This window comes from Petaurus breviceps, unplaced genomic scaffold, assembly GCF_028583685.1.
Source record: "Petaurus breviceps papuanus isolate PSGF00001 unplaced genomic scaffold, PetGlider_PUasm1.0 90294, whole genome shotgun sequence".
Taxonomy (NCBI): Eukaryota; Metazoa; Chordata; class Mammalia; order Diprotodontia; family Petauridae; genus Petaurus; species Petaurus breviceps.
The window spans coordinates 42,895-61,654 of NW_027187208.1; positions in this window are offsets into that span (position 1 = coordinate 42,895).

An 18,760-nucleotide genomic window follows, 5' to 3' on the forward strand; every position below is an offset into this window, starting at 1 on the left:
GGAAATTTCCTCAGTTCATGGGACTTCATCATGCTCTAACATTGCTACCCACTAACTGCCCTCAACTTCCTTCTTGGGGCCTCACTTTTAGTAATGGTCAAAGGCTATTTATCACTTATCCCCAGCCCACTCTGAGTTATGATTCAAACTCTTGAGACATTACAACGATGGTCATACATGTGCACCTCTCCCAATCAATCTTTTCAGGTCCCTTTTCATATGTTGTCTTCCCCATTAGAATGTAAATTCCTTGAGTTCAGCAATTTACTTCCTTTTTGCTTGCCTTGGTGCCCCTAGTACTTAGTATGTAATAAATTTTTAAATATTTATTGTTTGATACATTTCAGTTTCAGGTGGCAATATACAGGAATGCTAGTGTTTTATGTAAATTATTTTGTATCCTAAAACTTATCATATTTATTAGTTGTTTATTTTTTTTTACTTCTGGTTGATTCAAAGGAAAAAGATATCATCTATAAAATTATATTTTAATAAATTCTTTGCCTGTGCTTATTCTTTAAATTCTTTATTTCTTATCTTATTATTATTGATGGAATTTTTTAGCAGTTTATTTAATAGTAGTGGTGATTAAAGTATCCTTGCTTTACCTTTGACCTTATTGAAAAGTCCTGTAACTTTTATCTATAATATATAATGCTTATTCTTGGATTTGGGTAGATGATATTCACTATCCTTAAGAAAAATCAAGTTTTTCAATTTTTTAAAACTTTTTAACAGATATTGGTGCTTTATTTTCTCAGATGTCTTTTTAAGCATCTATATGTATGTTTATAATTGCCATTATGTTCAACCAATACTCCCTTCCTGGTATAAACATAACGTGATCATACTATATAACCTTATACATTGTTGTAGCCAATTGTTAATTTGTATTACTTTTTTGTGTTAGTGTTCATTAGGGAGATAGTTCTGTAGTTCCCTTTCTCTGTTTTGTCTCTCGTTTTTCATATCAAAATGAATGAATGAATGTTGAGAACTCTCTTTACATTTAATGGGGAAAAATAAAACACTATTAAGAAAAAGAAAAGGAAAAGGAAAAAATAAATAAATGAGTGGTTTGAAGCAAATTGCTTTTAATGTCCCTTCCAGTCCTGGAAAGTAACCTATAATATAAATCAAAGGAAAAAAGAAAAAAAATAAGACATTCCTTATGTTCAAGGCCTCCTGAGTGCAGAATAATTTGGCATAGACATAGTATAAAATACTACATATAGTAGGAAGTAAAAAAGCTCTGAACTTCCCACAAAGCTTATTTGTAAATTTGTAAATTTTTTACAAACAACAAAAATGGATGGAGACTGGGGGATAGAGCTATACTAGAAAAAGAATCTCAAAAGGGTAGCCTCTGTTCCTTAAGAAAAATCCTAAGATTTTTCATGAAATGAAGATCCAGTACCTTGTATTTGGTACTTAAGAAATGCTTCTAATGTTTTTAATATCAAAATAATTCTAGGGTAGCTATCTTCTTATAAGTTATAAAATACAGCAATACTGAGAGAATTCAAATTGTGACTATTCAAATGTTAACGAAGATATTTATGTTGGAGAGGAAGAAATGATAATACGTTTGCAACAAAGAATAATCCAAGACAAGAATTATCAATGATGTTATGAGATCCAAACACTCTTAAAGTGTAAACTGATGTTTTGTAGTGAGATTAAACATTGACTAATGAACATTCTACATGATATTTTGGGTATTTTGTAATGGATATGAAATAAAGGGGAAAGATCAGAGCATACTGAGTGAATACTCTTGTCATCTTGGGGTGAGCAAGCATATGTGCCTTCAAGGATGAAAAGACATCAATCAATGATCTAAGATGTGTTTTCAGAGACCCAAATTGATTAGGTAATAAATCCATTGATCTCTTTGTAATAATCATTAAATTAATATAAGTGAAATTTTCTACCTGAAGTAGGGGAACAAGAAAATTTTGTGAATTTTGATACATTCACTTGACTGTGGACTGTAATGAAGAATGTGCTGTGGAGGGGTGACTTTAATAATTATGTATCCTTTCTCCTTAAATTGTAAATTGGGAAGAAAGCACACAGTAGGGGTAGCTAATATCCAGAGAAATGATATTTGGTTTCTAAGAGAACAAAAACTGGCTTTGCAAAAGCATGTAAAAAAAACCACATTTCACAGATATTTAATTGAATCTTGGAGACAATGTATATTATCAGAAATTTCCTGTAGTTTGTTGCATTTGGTCCTCTGTTTGGTTTCCTGACATTGCTGTTGTAAACACTATTTAAAAACGTGAAGGAAGCTATGTGTCTGCTTGTGAACCTAAAGGGGCAAGCAAGCCAATATAAACAAATGCTGTGCAGTAGGAAGAATTGCTTGTATGAAGTGAAATTTCTGGGACCTCCCACTTGTCCTTGACTTGGTGATCTCATCACCTCCTTGTGGTTCAAGTGTCATGCTGATGAATTTAAGGTCTAAGTATCCAGCCTTCACCATTCCTCTAGTATTATCACTCTGTATCAAGTGCATGATGTTCCATAATAATGTCAACCTCAACACGTTTAGAAAAGAACTTTTGGGGGCAGAGCCAAGATGGTGGAACAGAAGCAGGAACTTTTTTAAACTCCTCCATGAATTCCATCACTAAACTTTAAAAAGTGAATCTGAATGGATTTTAGAGTGACAGAATCCATTGGCAGATTCCCAGATCAGGAAAAAGCCCATGTAGGTCTGGGCAGGGGTAGCACAGAGCATGTGAGAGCTGCACTAGCACAGACCTGAGAGCAGACTACAGCAGAGCGAGAAGGAGCCCCAGGAAGCAGACACAGCCACCCCAAGGGCAATTTGCAGACATCTCACCACAGGAGAGAAGATCCATCACAGCTGTGTAAAAGAAAGCACACAGCCTGCAGCAGTGACAGCAGCTTTTCCTGGGGCTACCAGCCCACAGCTTGGATGTTTAAAAATCACCTACCTAAATCAGGAGTCAAGATGGGGAAGTAAACCCTATCTTCTCTAATCCCCCTCCCTGACCCAGAAAACCCACAGATAAATGTCCCACCCAGTGTAAAATCCTGAAATAATGGAAACAGCCTCAGGCTTGGGAAGGTGTAATTGAAGCAGTAAGGAGTCTGAAGTGAAGTGCAGGAGGCATCCCAACAAGCCCCACCTCAGCTGACCCCAGGGGGGTAGAGCCAGCAAGCACTAACCACACAAGCCAAGGTGTGCCTGAGCACCACCAGGGAAATCTACAGACACCAATGCTGCTGGCCACCAGCTGCTGAGCCTGATTGAGCTGTATGTAACCCAGAGGCACACAGGTGGAAACCTGAAGTGGCCAGACCACCCCTCCCCCACAGGTTACTCTGTGAACCTCAGGGTAACTGGGGAAAAACTGAGAGTCCTGGCCCTGGCCTCAGTCTAAATACCCAGAGGCTGCAGCACACAAAGTCAACAACCAGGCCCTTAGCTCCCAGCCTGAGAAGTGAAGTCAGGAAATAGGCCATCACAATGGCTAAAAAGGAAGCTGAGAAATCAAAAGCAAGAAAAATGATCCCATCTTGTTATAGTGAGCAAGAACAACCAAACGCAGAGGACAACATGGACTCTATACTCACACTTGAGATCCTAGAAGGAAATATGAACTGGTCTCAAGCCCAAAAAGCATTCTTGGAGGAGCTCAAGAAAGATTTTAAAAGCCAAATTAGAGAGGTAGAAGATAAATTTAAATCTACAGTGACCAAATTGGAAAAAAAAATTCACTGAAGAAAACAAATCTTTAAAAAATAAAATTGATTGGGGTGGCTAGGTGGCACAGTAAGTACAGTGCTGGGCCCAGAGTCAGGAGGACCAGAGTTTGGTTCTGGCCTGAGACACTTAACACCCACCTACCCACACACACACACACAAATGCCATGTAACCTTGGGCAAGTTACTTAACCCCAATTGCCCTCCAAAATGCAAATAATAATAATAATAATAAAAATTGGTGAACTGGGACAGGAGGTTCAAAATCTGACTGGAGAAAATACTTCCCCCAAAATGAAAACTGAACATAAGGAAAAGGAGCTTCAAAAACAACCAAGGAAAATAATTCACTAAAAATTAGAATCAGTTAAATTGAAGCTAAGGAATCTATGATGCATCAAGAGTCAGTCAAAAAAAAAACCCATAAAGATTGAAAAATTAGAAGAAAGTATAAAATATCTCACTGGAAAAACAAATAACCTGGAGAACAGATCCAGGAGAGATAACCTAAGAATTATTAGTCTACCAGAAAGCCTGGACAACATCCTCTAAGAGGTTGTCAAAGAAAACTGTCCCGAATTCTAAATTTTTGTATCAGTTATGTAATGCATAAACTTGCCAGAGAGCTTGTTTGGATTGTGGAGTTCCTAAACAAGGAACTTGGTTTGCTGAGAATTTGCAAGTATGTAGATATGATCACTAGTGATTGGCTTTTCCACAAGGACAAGTTTAAAGTTGAGATGTGAGTCCTAGTAAATTTTTAATTGGTGAAACTTGCCATCTGAGGTGAAAGCACATAGGACTATAACAGATTTTATTTTGAGTTGTCTGATGGATCATAAAAAATAAGCAATGGTCAACAATTCACCTTCTGAGAGAAACGCCACAAGTTACTGGGAGAGAATGTGACTGTTACAAGTGGAGGTCTTCATCTGGAAAAGCTAAGAGGACAATCCTGGCCTCAGCCTAGGATGGGATCCACCTGGCTCAGTTTCCCCATTGTGTTCCTTTGAAAAGGAAGGTTTCCAAATGCTCTAAATTACTAGTGATTAGAGAGATGCAAATCAAAACAACTATGAGGTACCACATCACACCTATCAGATTGGCTAACATGACAAAACAGGAAAATGATAAATTTTTGACAAGATATGGAATAGTTGGAGCATGAATTCATTGTTGGTAGAGTTGTGAACTCATCTGGAGAGCATTTTGGAACTATGACAAAAGGGCATAAAAATGTGCATACCCTTTGACACAGCAATACCACTTCCAGGGTTATATCCCAAAGAGATCATAAAAATTGGAAAAGGACCCACAAGTAAAAGGATATTTATAGCAACTCTTTTTGTAGTGGCCAAGAACTGGACATTGAAGGTATGCCCATCAATTGGGGAATGGCTGAACAAATTGTGCTATATAAATGTAATGGAATACTATTGTGCTATAAGAAATGATGAACAAGCAAACTTTAGAAAAATCTGGAAAGACTTCTGTGAATGATGCTGAATCAAGTGAGCAGAATCATCAGATTATTGTACACAGTAACAAACACAGTGTGCAATGACAGACTGATAGACTTAGCCCTTCTCAGTAATGCAATGTCCTAAAATAATTTCAAAGGCCTCATGATGGAAAATACCATCCACACCTAGAGACAGAATTATGGAGTCTGAATGCAGAGGGAAACAAACTATTTTCTTATTTTGTTTGTTTTTTCTTTGTCATGGTTCCTCCCATTTGTTCTAATTCTTCTATATAACAGTCTAATGTGAAAAATGTGTTTAATAGGAATCTATATGTAGAGCTTATATTAGATTTCATACCATCTTGGAGATGAGGGAAGGGAGAAAGAGGGAGAAAATTTAAAACTTATGGAAGTGAATGTTGAAAAATAAAAATAAAAAATAAATACTTGCTGGAATATATTTTATTGGATTAGAGATATCTGTCAGTCAGTCAATAAAGGTGAAATTGACAAAAAAAAAAAGATTAAAAAAGGAACGTTTCCCACCTGACTGCTCCTGAGTCTGGTTATGAGGTAAATGTGATACTACATGGATGAAAAACAGTGATGTTTTATCTAATCATGTCCTTGCTTTCCCTTTTTAAGGCAAAATTTCTGTTATCAAAGCAAATGGTCAGTATATGAAGTAAGCATAATGCAAAGTATGTGAAATCTTGATGTTTTCAATCTGAATGTATAGTTATGCCATATCCCAAACAGTTGGGTAAATTAGTACTTCTGCATAGTCATGTGAAAGATTAAATCCCTGGAATAGAAAGTTCTTTCTGAAAGATGTGGGAATAATTAGACAAAGGGAAAAGAAGTCTGTGAAACAAAAGTACAAACACATTGGTGAATCATTATCCCATAGACTAAGGCATTTGAGTTACTATATTAAAGTACGTGTTTAAGGTCTGAGCTATTTAGCCTAAGATTATATTCCTTTTTATATCTTAAACAACTTAGTAAGTGGATATTTCATCTAGTTATCTGCCTGTTACTAGATATGTCTGTATGGAATAAATAAAGTCCTTAAATGTTTCAAAATGATGTAAGAACAATTACGTATTGGTACAACTGATTGAGAGACCTAGCTGCTGTTCTCTTAATTACTGAAACTAGATCAGAAACATCTTCAGTCTGGGAAAAAGAATTTCAGTGCCATTTTTTTAGAGGGAGGTAACTTATGGAATACTTTTGCATTAGTGGAAAAGTCAATTTCATTCAAAGTCTGTTACTATTATGGAAATGATACATCTTTATACTGTTTGTTGTATGGTACAAACATGTTCTGTTGTAAACAACTTATTGATATGCATTGTTTTGGAATTAATTACTTAGGGATCCTCCCTAATCTTTTAGGATAACCAGAGTAAAAGCCTATTTCTCATAAGTAAATTGATCTGTATAACTATTAAACTCAAGGGTAGAAAGCTTCTACCTACAAAGTGTTGTTACTTATATTTACATGTATAGATTGAATGCTCAGTGGCATCTGATCTGCCTAAAGGAATTGACATCAGAGTGGAAATTTTTAAGAAAAAATTTGGGCCTTGCATATTAAACTAGCTTGTCAGATTTCTGTCTCCTAGACTATTGTCTCTCCGCCTTACAGATGGTCATGTAACAAGGATAACTATTCCACACTCTCCTCATTCCCTGGATGCTGCTTCAGTCTCATTTTACTTGCCTGTCCACCCCCTCTCAGGCAGGTTCAGCTCTATGACCTCTTCCAACAGGAAGCAGCTCTAGAAGAAGAGACCTTCCTCACTCTCCCAAAAGCATTTTGGTGGCAGAAGGAGCAAAAAGGACTTGAGATAGGAGATGAGATCAGGGTGTGATTAGCCAGAAAAGTGAGCAAAGAAGACAATGCATTGAAGCCCCTCAGTGGGAGGACTTAATCTGTGTGCTTTCTAACTATGTTGTGTTCTGGGCCCCACCTTGAACCACTTCTTCTGTTCCTTGCCCACCAGTTCCTGATTCCCGCCCTGTGCCTTGGTTAGGCCTGCTTCCTTGGTGCTGGAAGTCTAATACCTTATTTCAAATAGGGAACTCAGTGGGACAGGGTGGAGTACATGATTGCTGGGTGTGTCACCATCATTCCCAGGATACTAACTTATCCCCATATCTCTTCTATTCCCTGAAAACTCTGCCTGAAATTTATCCTTTGAGGACTTGAAGGGCACTACAGGCAGCCTCTTGGATACAAGACATCAACTCCAGCCTGATATCTCTCCTTCCCTCCTCCTGGAGGTTGTGGTTACTCTCCCTTCTTTCCTTCATTCTCACCCCATTATTAATCATTTTCCCTCACTTTTATATTTGGTCCGTGCTTGTTTAAGCACCTGGTTCACTTTGCGTCCTTTCCCTGCAGAAATTCCACTTTCAGCCCTTAGGTTACCACCTCCTACCCTTGGTATTCATCAGTGGTTGGCCTCTCTCCACCCTGATCTCAGCTGGCACCAGATTCTGCATCCCACACCAATCACCCCTCCTCACCCAATTCTCGACCCCCTGAAATGGCTTCCACTCCTGTTTGACAGGAAGCAGCTACTGAAGACAATGACCTTCACCCCTTTTCTGAATGGTTTCTCCTGCTCAGTGGTTAAGTGGGGAAATGATGAGGACAAAAAGATGTCCTAAGGGTTAAGATTTACTTTTCCAATATTTTGTGAAGCCCCTAGTTTATTCTCCAAATTGAAGGCATCCTCAGTCTTTTTCCCTTATCTTAAAATACCATAAAACTTCCCCCTTATCCTGGATCATAAAATTCCTTGTCTTCCCCCATCCTAGGTCATAAAATTTCCCATCTCCCTTATTTTGTCATCCATCTTCTTCATCCTGTGTCTAATCTTCAACCCCCATGAAACTAAATCAACCTAAATCCACTAAACCAAATCTAAACTTCAACCCCCTAAAACTACATCATCTTTCTGAGACCTCTATATAAGTATAACTCCCCCAAATATCAGAGCCTCACTAAATTTTCTTAATAGGAGACCTGTACAGCTCTTGCATCAATAAAACCTCCCTTAATTAGGAGAAAATTGTCTAAGTGAATTCTTTCACACCTGAACCAGATCTCCCAACTCTAAACCCCATAAATTTTTCCTTTGATAAATTTATTTTGGATTTAACTTTGTCTAAGGTCATGTTCACTACACAAGCTTTCTTTCCTTAATAAATTCTACTCCTGATCTTTATTTTGTGTTTATGTGTATCACTTGATTACAATACTTCCTGACTTTTATTTGCTTCTACCTGCCACCTTGCTCCCCTATTTCTTGACCTACCCCCTGCAAAGATTCCTCTCTTATCCTCTCTTCCTACCCTATCCCCTTGCTTTACTTTAAAGGGCTTTGGAATGTTATACAAATTATCTGCCATTACTGCAGAAGTCAGGGGCAAGTGGCTGAGTTTTACATTGGACCTTCTATACATCTAACTATAAGTAGAGCTTTATCTACTCTTTATCAGTTGATTGAATTCTAATGAGGAGATGTAGTGGATAAAGCACCAGACTTGGAGTCAGTGGGATTTCATCTGAATTCTGCCTCAGATACTTCCTCCTTTTGTGAAGCTGAGCAAGACATTTAAATTCTCTCTGCCTCAGTTTCTTCACCAGTTAAATGGAGATAGGATAATCTACCTCATACCTCTTCTGTGAGAATCAGCTGATGTAGCAGGAGCAAAGTGCTTTGCAAAAACTTAAAGTGCTAGACCTAGGTAAGCTATCAATGGTATTATTAAAAGAACTAACATTTTGGATAGTAAAAATTAAGGCATGTGAAATTCCACATAATACTTATCAGATTAGTAAAGACGACAAAAAGAAGAATGACAACTATGGGAGCGGTTGCAGGAAAGGTGCACAATAATGTGCTGTTCTTGGAGCTGGAAATTTGTCCAAAGATGCTAGAGATCAGTTTGGACCTTAGTCTAGAGAATCATTCAACTCTGCATACACTTTGACCTGGCAATAACTCTCTAAGGCCTATCAACCCAAAGGGAGCAAAGAATGAGGGAAAGAACTCAATGTCCACAAATGTTTGTAGCTACTCTTTTTTATAATCGCCGATACCTGGAATTAAACTGACCCATCTAATTATGGAATATTGGACAAATTATGGTCCCCCTTTCAGAGAGAAGAAAGGAATGAAGAAGCATTCTAGCAAATCAAAGGGCATGAGAAAGATAGAGGTCATAGTGAGCCTCTGTCTCTAAGAGATACAAAAGAAACAGAGATTGTGAAAAGGTAGGGGTACACTCAGAGCAAGAATAAAGATGGGGATTTCCTTTATGCTCAGAAAAAAAGGGGAAGAAGATCCAGTGTCTCCCTGGGATATCAAGAAGAAAATCCGGATCTCTTTTCACTCCAGACTTACTTCTTTTCTCAATTAAAGGAGTCTTGAATTTGATTGGTGATCTGAAGAAATCCATTGTCTTCCCAAGCCCTGCATCTGAGGTTTGTATATAAAGATACACTCACCATGTTGGTCTCAGCAGCTGATGGAGAGGCCAGGTCTGTGACATCCAGTAAGCCAATAAGGAAACAGGATATGTGTGTTTGCATACATGTTATGTTCTACCCATAACCTAGCCTGAATTTAGATAGAAAGACAGAATAGCAGGGGGCTATTTGTAGATATACCAGGTGTTCTGATCTCACCTTCCCCAGAGCTGTAATTACCATGTCACCTGTCAGAGACAAGACAGTCTGACAGGGTAGTCAGGGTTGTGTCAGATAAAGTTAACTTTTGTCTCAGGTGTAAATCATCACCAGGAGTTACTGTTGATTCATGAGGATCCCCCTCAGACTGACTAACAAACACGGAGACAGGCTCAACAACTAAGCAGTGTCTCATCTGGGAGAGAAACTTTCCTGAGCTGCTGCAGGTATCAGAGCAGGTGTGGTCAAAGCACAAGGAGAGGCAAAGAACATTGAAGGCCCAGGGGTGAGGGCCTCTGAGCAATGGAGATAGGTTTGGGAGGCAGCAAATTCATTCCCATTCATTCAACTCCAAATGCCTGCACTCCTGCCTCTGATCTTGGTTTCTTCCTAGGTTCTACCATAGTATCATCGTTTGACCCAATCAAGGACTCCAACTACTGGGGAAGGAATTCCATATTTAAAAAAAATCTAGGTATGGAAAGTGAGCTATTTTGTTGAGTCAGTCTGGGGGCCTCTGTTTTAAAACCTTTATAGCTTCCTAAGAGGATGGGGCATATACTCACTAAGTCCATCTCCTCTTCTGAAACATTTATTAATCATAACACTTAGGAAGGAATTGAGTGGCATTCATCCCATCACTTCATGACTGTGTGATCCAATCAAAATACTTGTGTCTTTATATGGAAGGTGCTTATTTTTGTTGAGTCCTACACTTCATGACTAGGTGAACCATACTATCCATGATAATTAGTAACAAAAACGCTAAAGTGGTTAGACATTTCTTTCTCCAGTGGATTAAAGCAAACAGATGTAAAGTGACTTTGGCAGAGTCTCAGAGCTAGAAAGTGTCTGAGGATGGATTTGAACTCAGGTAAGTCTTCCTGAACCCAGGCCCAGTGCTCTATCCACTAAGTAATTTAGATGCCTATGGAAGATGCTGACTGGTCTATAAAAAGCCAAGGATAACTCAGATTGAGGATGGTCCTCCCAACACTTTTCTGCCTTGCTGTGTTGAATAAAATCCTTTTAATTTGCTGAGTTTGTCTCTTTAATTAAAGTGAAGATCCAAAGAAGAATTTCCTTTAAACAATCAAGAAAATAAATGAAGATACATTGGAGAGAGACCTTTTAAACCTGTGTGCCTGTCTCTCAGAGTGTGTGTGTGTCTATGAGACAAAGAGACAGAAAGAAAAAGACAGCAGAGAGACAGAGAGAGAGACAGAGACAGAGAGAGACAGACAGAGAGAGAGACAGAGAGAGACAGACAGAGAGAGAGAGAGAGACAGAGACAGAGAGAGAGAGAGAGAGAGAGACAGAGAGAGAGAGAGAGAGAGACAGAGAGACAGAGAGACAGAGAGGATATACTTCAACATTAGGCCTTTGTCCCACCCTGTATCCAAGTGGACTTCAGCTGTGGCCAGCCGCCCATGAAATCTTCAGAGAATTAAACTCCCCAAACTGAGGAAGGATAAGAAGAAATAATCCCTGAACCTAATTTTTTTTTAATTATTTTATATGAAGAAATGGAAACCACTTGTGCAGGAATAGGTAGGTCAGTTTGGGTACTTACCGCACATTAGGATGCCCAGGAACAGAAAGGATAAAGTGGTCCTTGTACCAAGAGTAAGTCAGCAGAGTAAGCCACCTGCTGACCCCCCTTTAGGCAAGCTCTAAAAAACTGAATGTCCAAGCCACACTCCCAAGATTTTAGTGATAGAGCTCAGTTTGGGTAATTGTGGCTACATATTTGATAAGCTAAATACAAGAACTTTTTTTATTGTCAGATGCACATAATATAGATCAGACTTGAAGAATTAGAACCTGGAAAAATTCATTATACTGCTGTTTGGCAGCACTTTCAATACCAAGACTGTCCATCACTGCCACATCCATACAATCAAAATTTCTCAAAAAACAAAGACCATGAAATTCTTAAGTAACCACTTTTGTAGGGAATAATCAGAACAAAAGAAGTAAGGAATTTTGGTGGGCCCCAGGAAGGGAGTGACAGCAGGCAGCTAGAAGGGATGAGGGGACTTCCACTTTTGAAGTTCTCTGGTGCACATAAGGGCTTTTCCCTTGGAGAACTTGAGAGAGGTACACTTCATCACCCATAAAACTGCAGTGAGACATCACAGAAAGGGAACTTAGAAGAGTGTGAAGCAATAACAAAGTCTCAAAACAGCTGTCCCAGCTATTGGTAATAGTAAGTAGGGACTGTCGCTAACTTTTGATTGGGCTTTCAGTGGGAGATAAGGAGAAAAATGGTGAGATTCTTTCTTTGTCTCTTCATAACCTTGTACATTTTAGTGATTTCAGATAAGAAAAGGGAGGAGATCCTTTTCTTGGTTTATAGAAATTTATGACGTTATAAACTAATTAGATTTTTAAAGATAGTGGAGGATAGCAGGCCTGGCATGCTGTGGTCCATGGGTTCAGGTAGAGTTTTGCACAACTGAATGACTAAACAACAACTACAAACAACTAATTAGAGACTAAAACTTATAACTGAAATGTAATATTTTTAATGTAAATTTCCACATTAACTGTTCAAACTGTTAAAACATTTTAGTGGATTTTAGAGGTGGCAGGTACTCAGACTGTAGGAAAAAAATCTAGCAAAAAGTTTAACAGATAAAAAGTCAAAAAGAAACAGGGAGACAATAATCAGAAGCAGGGTAGATATAGGGCCAGCCATGCTTCTGCAGTCCATGAAACCCACTATCTTAGCCTTATTCATTGCCTGATCTTGCTGCTTTCTTAAATTTTCCTCCCCATTTAATTCCCCCTTCAGGAGAATGAACATGCAGCTAACAGCACATGATCAATCTTTAATTAGACTAGCAGTAACCAATAGATTGGGTCTTTGTTCCCTCTTGATGACCAAAGACCCTGAGCAAGGACTAATGATGTCTTTTATTACTCAGTAGCAAGTTGACAGAGCAAAATCTTGAGCAACATTGGTGTGTCTTCTTATTGGCTATTTATGACAGTCAGGATGACATCATTTGGACTTATCCTAGAAAGGTAAGGAAGTCTCAGTAGGTAGATATTATAATGAAAAGGTGACTTAGTTCTCAGTTATTCTATATTACTTTATTGTTGGGAGGGGGGAGGGGAGGTTGGGAAGAATTAATCCTCAAGTGAAAGGATTAATCTGAAGCTAGAGAAAGTGACTGATTACCCTCCTTCAGATGTGACTGATTACCCTCCTTTTACACTTAGGGAATGCTAGTTGCTTAATGAAACCCAGCTGCAATTATCAAGCTTGACTAGAAAAACACAAACCTTCTCAATCAGCTTCTCTCTGGTTTGGTCTCCTCCAGTTTGACCAAGTTATCCCTAATTTTGATTAGAAAAAAACAAGGATGGAAGTCATTCCCTGGGCACGGCCTAGCACAAGCTGATTTCTGAGCTTATAGGGTTAACAGAAGCAAGGCTCTCATTTGGGAGGTTTTTTTGTTGTTAGATTGTTTTCAAGTCTTCATGGGTTTGGTTGTTTTTCAAAGATATTGGAGTTGTTTGCCATTTTCTCCTCAAGCTCATTTTATAGATGAAGAACTAAAGCAAACAGAGGTAAGTGACTGGTCCTGGGTTACAGAGGTAGTAAATGTCTGAGGCAGGGAGCAGACCAGGTACCTTGAGACTGTGTGTAACCACCTTGCTCAATTATGTCCTTCAGAAACTGCCTACCCTTCAGATTTGGGATCTGTCAAAATTAGGAAAATGATGAATCACAGAGAATGTAAATGCATTAATTATATTTTATTTTATTGTATAATATATTAATATCAATTAATTAAATATAAATTTTCCTCAGTGTAAACAGAGATGAGCATGTGGATCTGTCTTTTCTGAGAAAGATTGATAATCTTCAATTCAATCATAGCCAAAAAATATCAATTCAGGACCTATCATTTACAAAGCACTCTAATAGGTCCTGAAAATAAAAATATGGAAATAATAAAAAAAAATCTCTGCCCCAAGAGAGATTATTCTAAAAGTGGACTAAAACTTCCTAGAATAAGTGTAAGACAAAGAAAATAGAACACAATGTCTTCTCCCCTCTCCTGAAATCCCCTTAATCACTTCTCCTTGAAAAAAACAGAGCCCAGGCAGAGAGGCTACCAAGATTTGGAGTGGGCAGGTTTCATGGGTTTCAGAGAGCACATGGGTAGGATCCAAGGGAATCATTGTCTGTGAAGGAAGACACCCTAACTGGGGTGAGAAATAGTCAAGACTGAATTATGAAGACCCAAAAGGAAATGATCACAATGACAACAGGTTCAAACAGAAGTTGAATAAAGTCGCTGGTGTGGGGATGCACGAAGGTAACTCACCCATCAACTGAGGTTTTAAATTGTGGTTCTACCACAGAGGTTTCTATACACACTTCCATATACATATATACATGAATATACATATATACATATTTCTAAACTGTATTTCAATTTAACTATTTTCCTTTGTAATGCAATATATTTTATGTATTTAATAATATTAACCTCTCAAGGGGCCATAGGCTTCATCATATTGTCAAAGGGGTCCGTACCACACTCTAGCCAAAATACATGTGTGTACACATATGCACATATACACAAAGTTAAGAACCTTTGTTGTAAAAAGTGGTAGAATGGGTGGGTCATGGAGGATTACTCTATAAGAATGACCTGGTATTTTTAAGACTAGACTCTTCAATATGAAAGTTCAAAAAGGAAGGAAGTTTTTTTTCTTTCTTTTTTAGTTTACATCATTCATTTCCACAAGATTTTCACATACAAATTTTCTCCCCATTTTTACCCTACCCACCACTCCAAAACAGTGATCCCACTGAATATCCCCTCCCCCAATCTTCTCTCTCCCATATCTTCCCTCATCCCCCCTCCAACTTTCTAGTAGGGCACAGTGGATCTTTATGCCCCAGTGCCTATATATCTTATTTCCCAATTGCATGAAAAATAATAATAATTATACACACACATTATATATATATATGTATATATATATACTTCCCCCCTACTCTACTGTAGGGTGAGATACCCAATTTAGTGTGTATGTCATTCCCTCCCTAAGCCAAATTCAATGAGAATAAGGTTGACTCATTTCCTTTTGCCTTCCTGTTCTTCCCCTCCATTGTAACAGTTTTCCCTTGCCTCTTCTATATGAGATAATTTACCCCATTCTGTCTTTTCCCATCTCCTCTCATTATATTCCTCTCTTACCTCTTAATTTCACCATTTAAGTATCATCCGTTCCTTAATTAAATTGGTCCTGTGCCCTCTGCCTATGTATACCTGTACACATATATATGCACACTCACATGTGTATTCATACACCCATATACCCTCCTATATAGACTTATATATGTATGCATATATATATGTACATATATATACACACATTTATATTCCCTTCAACTATTATCATACTGAGAAAAGTTTCATAAGTTACAATTATCATTTTTCCATGTAGGACTATAAATAGTTCAACTTTGATAAGTTCCTTATGATTTCTTTTCCCTGTTTACCTTCTCATGCTTCTCTTGCTTCTTGTATCTGAATGTCAGATTTTCTATTCAACTCTGTTTTTTTCATCAAGAGTGCTTGAAAGTCCTCTATTCCATTGAATGATCATATTTTCCCCTGAAACATGATACTCAGTTTTGCTAGGTAGGTGACTCTTGGTTTAATCCCAGCTCCTTTGACCTCTGGAATATTGTATCCCAAACCCTCAGTGTAGAAGCTGTCAGATCCTGTGTTATCCTGATTGTTTTTCCACAATATTCAAATTGTTTCTTCCTGGATGCTTGTAATATTCTCTCCTTGATCTGGGAATTCTGGAACCTGACTATAATATTTCTAGTTTTCTTTTTGGGATCTTTTTCAGGAGGTGACTGGTGGGTTCTTTCAACCTCTATTTTGCCCTCTGGTTCTAAAACATCAGGGCAATTTTCCTTGAGAATTTCTTGAAGGATGATTTCTAGGTTCTTTTTTTGATCATGGCTTTCAGGTAGTCCAATAATTTTTAAATTGTCTCTCCTCAATCTATTTTCCAGATTAGTGTTTTTTCCAATGGATATTTCATATTGCCTTCTATTTTTTTTCATTTGTTTGGATCTTTTTAACAGTATCTTGATTTCTCATAAAGTCACTAGCTTCTATTTGCTCCAATCTAATCCTGAAGGAATGATTCTCTTCAGTGAGCTTTTGAGATGTTTTCCATCTAGATTATTTGACTTTTTAAGAAATTCTTCTCCTCATTGGCTTCTTGATTCTCTTTTGCCATTTGAGTTCCTCTATTTTTTAAGGTGTTATTTTCTTCAGTCAGTTTCTTGACTCTCATTTCATAATTTTCTTGCATCATTCTCATTTCTCCTCCCAATTTTTCCTCCACTTCTCTTATTTGGTTTTCAAAATCCTTCTTCAGCTCCTCTATGGCCTGTAAACCATTCATATTTTTCTTGGAAACTTTTGTTGCAGGGTTTCTGACTTCACTGTCTTCCTCCTGCTCCATGCTCTGTTCCTTTTTGTCCCCAAAATAGGAGTCTAATGTCAGATTGCTCTGCTTGCTTTGCTTCCTTTGCTTGCTCATGTTGCCATTCAATGACTTGACTTTTGAGCTTTTTGCCACAGTAGAACTCTGCTACCAGACAGGGGAGCTTTGTCCCAAATCACCAGATTTTTTGCAGCTGCTGGAGCTGTTAGTTGAGTGCCCTCTCTGAAGCCTTCACAGTCTCTTGCAAACTGGTCACACATCTCAGGACCTTAACCTTAGACAGCAATCTAGATCCCAGCAGGTTAAAGCAAGAACAATTGACCCTCATACTGGTGGCTTTGTCTCCCTACAATTTGCAGGCCAGGAGCTCTGAAGCAGCCACATGGTGGTGGCTGCAGGGCCATGGTGCCTCAACAGCTTTTCCCTCCAGGAGGTAAAGGCTGGACCTCACTCCTGGACTCCCAGTTCCCAAAGTCCACATTGCACTTACCTCTCACTTTGTCCTTAGCTATGGGTTGAGTATTCTGGAAACGGCCACAGCTGCTGGTGATCTGAAGTCCCTCCAGCCAGACACTGGTTGTGGCCACCCTGAGGCTAAAAACCTCTGGTTTATGTGAGGCTGGGCTCTGGTCCCAGAGCCCTGGGCTAACCCCTTCCTTTCTGCCTTCCAGATTGTCTTCAGCAGGAAGTTAGCTTCCCTCTGTCATTTTTGGGGGGGTTCTGTAGCTCCAAAGTTTGTTTAGAGTCATTTTTTACATGAATTGGAGGAGGTAGAAGCAGGAGCTGTGTGAAAGTCCTGTTTCTACTCCGCCATCTTGACTCCCCAGAAGGGAAAGAAGTTTTAAAGGAAAGCAAGAGACAACCAAAATAAAACAAACAAATGAAAAAAGATTTCTGGGTTGTTTTCCTTTAAATTAGAGAAAAGAAGAAGACCCTAGAAGGTACAGAGGCATTATACTGGTAGCTAGGAGGATAATAGTACAGAGCAAAAATAGGGCTGCTTCACTGTTATTTTGCTGCTACTTTTCTGCGAAGGAATATGATCTTTATGTTGAAATATTGGTGGTGGGGGGAATGATTAACAGAGCTTTGATATCCATGAGAGATACAGAGACAATAAGGAAACACTGAGTTTCCCTTGATAATATAAAATCAACTGAACAGTATAAACTACATTTCTGGGCATTGGAAGAATTATCTGAAAAGACTACAGAGCTTCCCTGAAGGATATAAGAAAGAAAGATTAGAGAGAAGAAGCAGTCAGAAGAAGGAAAAATCATGCCCAATGTTTCCAAAAAGGTGATAGATTAAAGTCTGTCAACTATGTCTGTGAGTTTAACATTAGTTCCTGAGTGAAATCAAGAATGTTTTCCTTAAGAGAGGATTACTGAACATGTAGAGAAGGAAATACTGATTGCAAAGATCATATATGCGTACAGGCATGCACATGTGTGCAGAGGCACACATATATGCATATACACATGTATTCATATACACATATATTCATATACACATATTCATACTTGCCTGTATGTTCAGATGACACGTAGTCAGTGCTCAATATCTTTAGATGCACACAACACACACACATATAAACACATGCATAGTTATTGTCTTTTGGGGTTCATGTATATTGGCTTGCATGCATGCATATATACAGACATATATATATATATACATATATAAGTGTATGTATTGGTATACTACACACATTGTGTGTTGGGTATTCATATATGATTTTATGATCACTATTTCCTTTCTTCATATTCTATATATACACTTATATAGGTATATGTGTGTATATTTATATGTATATACCAAGAGATAGAGGCAGGATTATTTAGATGGATATGGATAGCAATATATGCTTAAGTGGAATACCTCATGCCTTTTAGTAGAAAAGATAAAAAGGTGGGAATAAGTAATTGATTAAGAACAAGTTGAATGACTCAACTTTATGAATTATTGTTTATGGTGTGAGTGACTTGACAGGAAGTGGACAGTAGAATTCCATGGGATCCTCTGCTTGACCTTGTGCTGTTGAAATATGTATGAGACTGGATTAAAAATAATATGTGGCATGTTTATCAAACTTGCAGTAGCCATGAAGCTGAGAGGAATGAGTAATGAACTGAAGGAAGATGAAATTGTCAAGATACTAAGGGACTCCCTGTTTCCCAGAGCTAAGGCCCGGCAAGCAATATTGAGTATATGAATGAGTGTAGAGTGAGGAAAGGTTGGGAGAAGAGGCTCAGAACAAGACTGTGGAGAACATTTATGCCATCAGATGGAGGTGAAGCTTTTTTTGGTGGTCAATGAAAGTCCTGAACTTCAGGTTTTTGAGGTG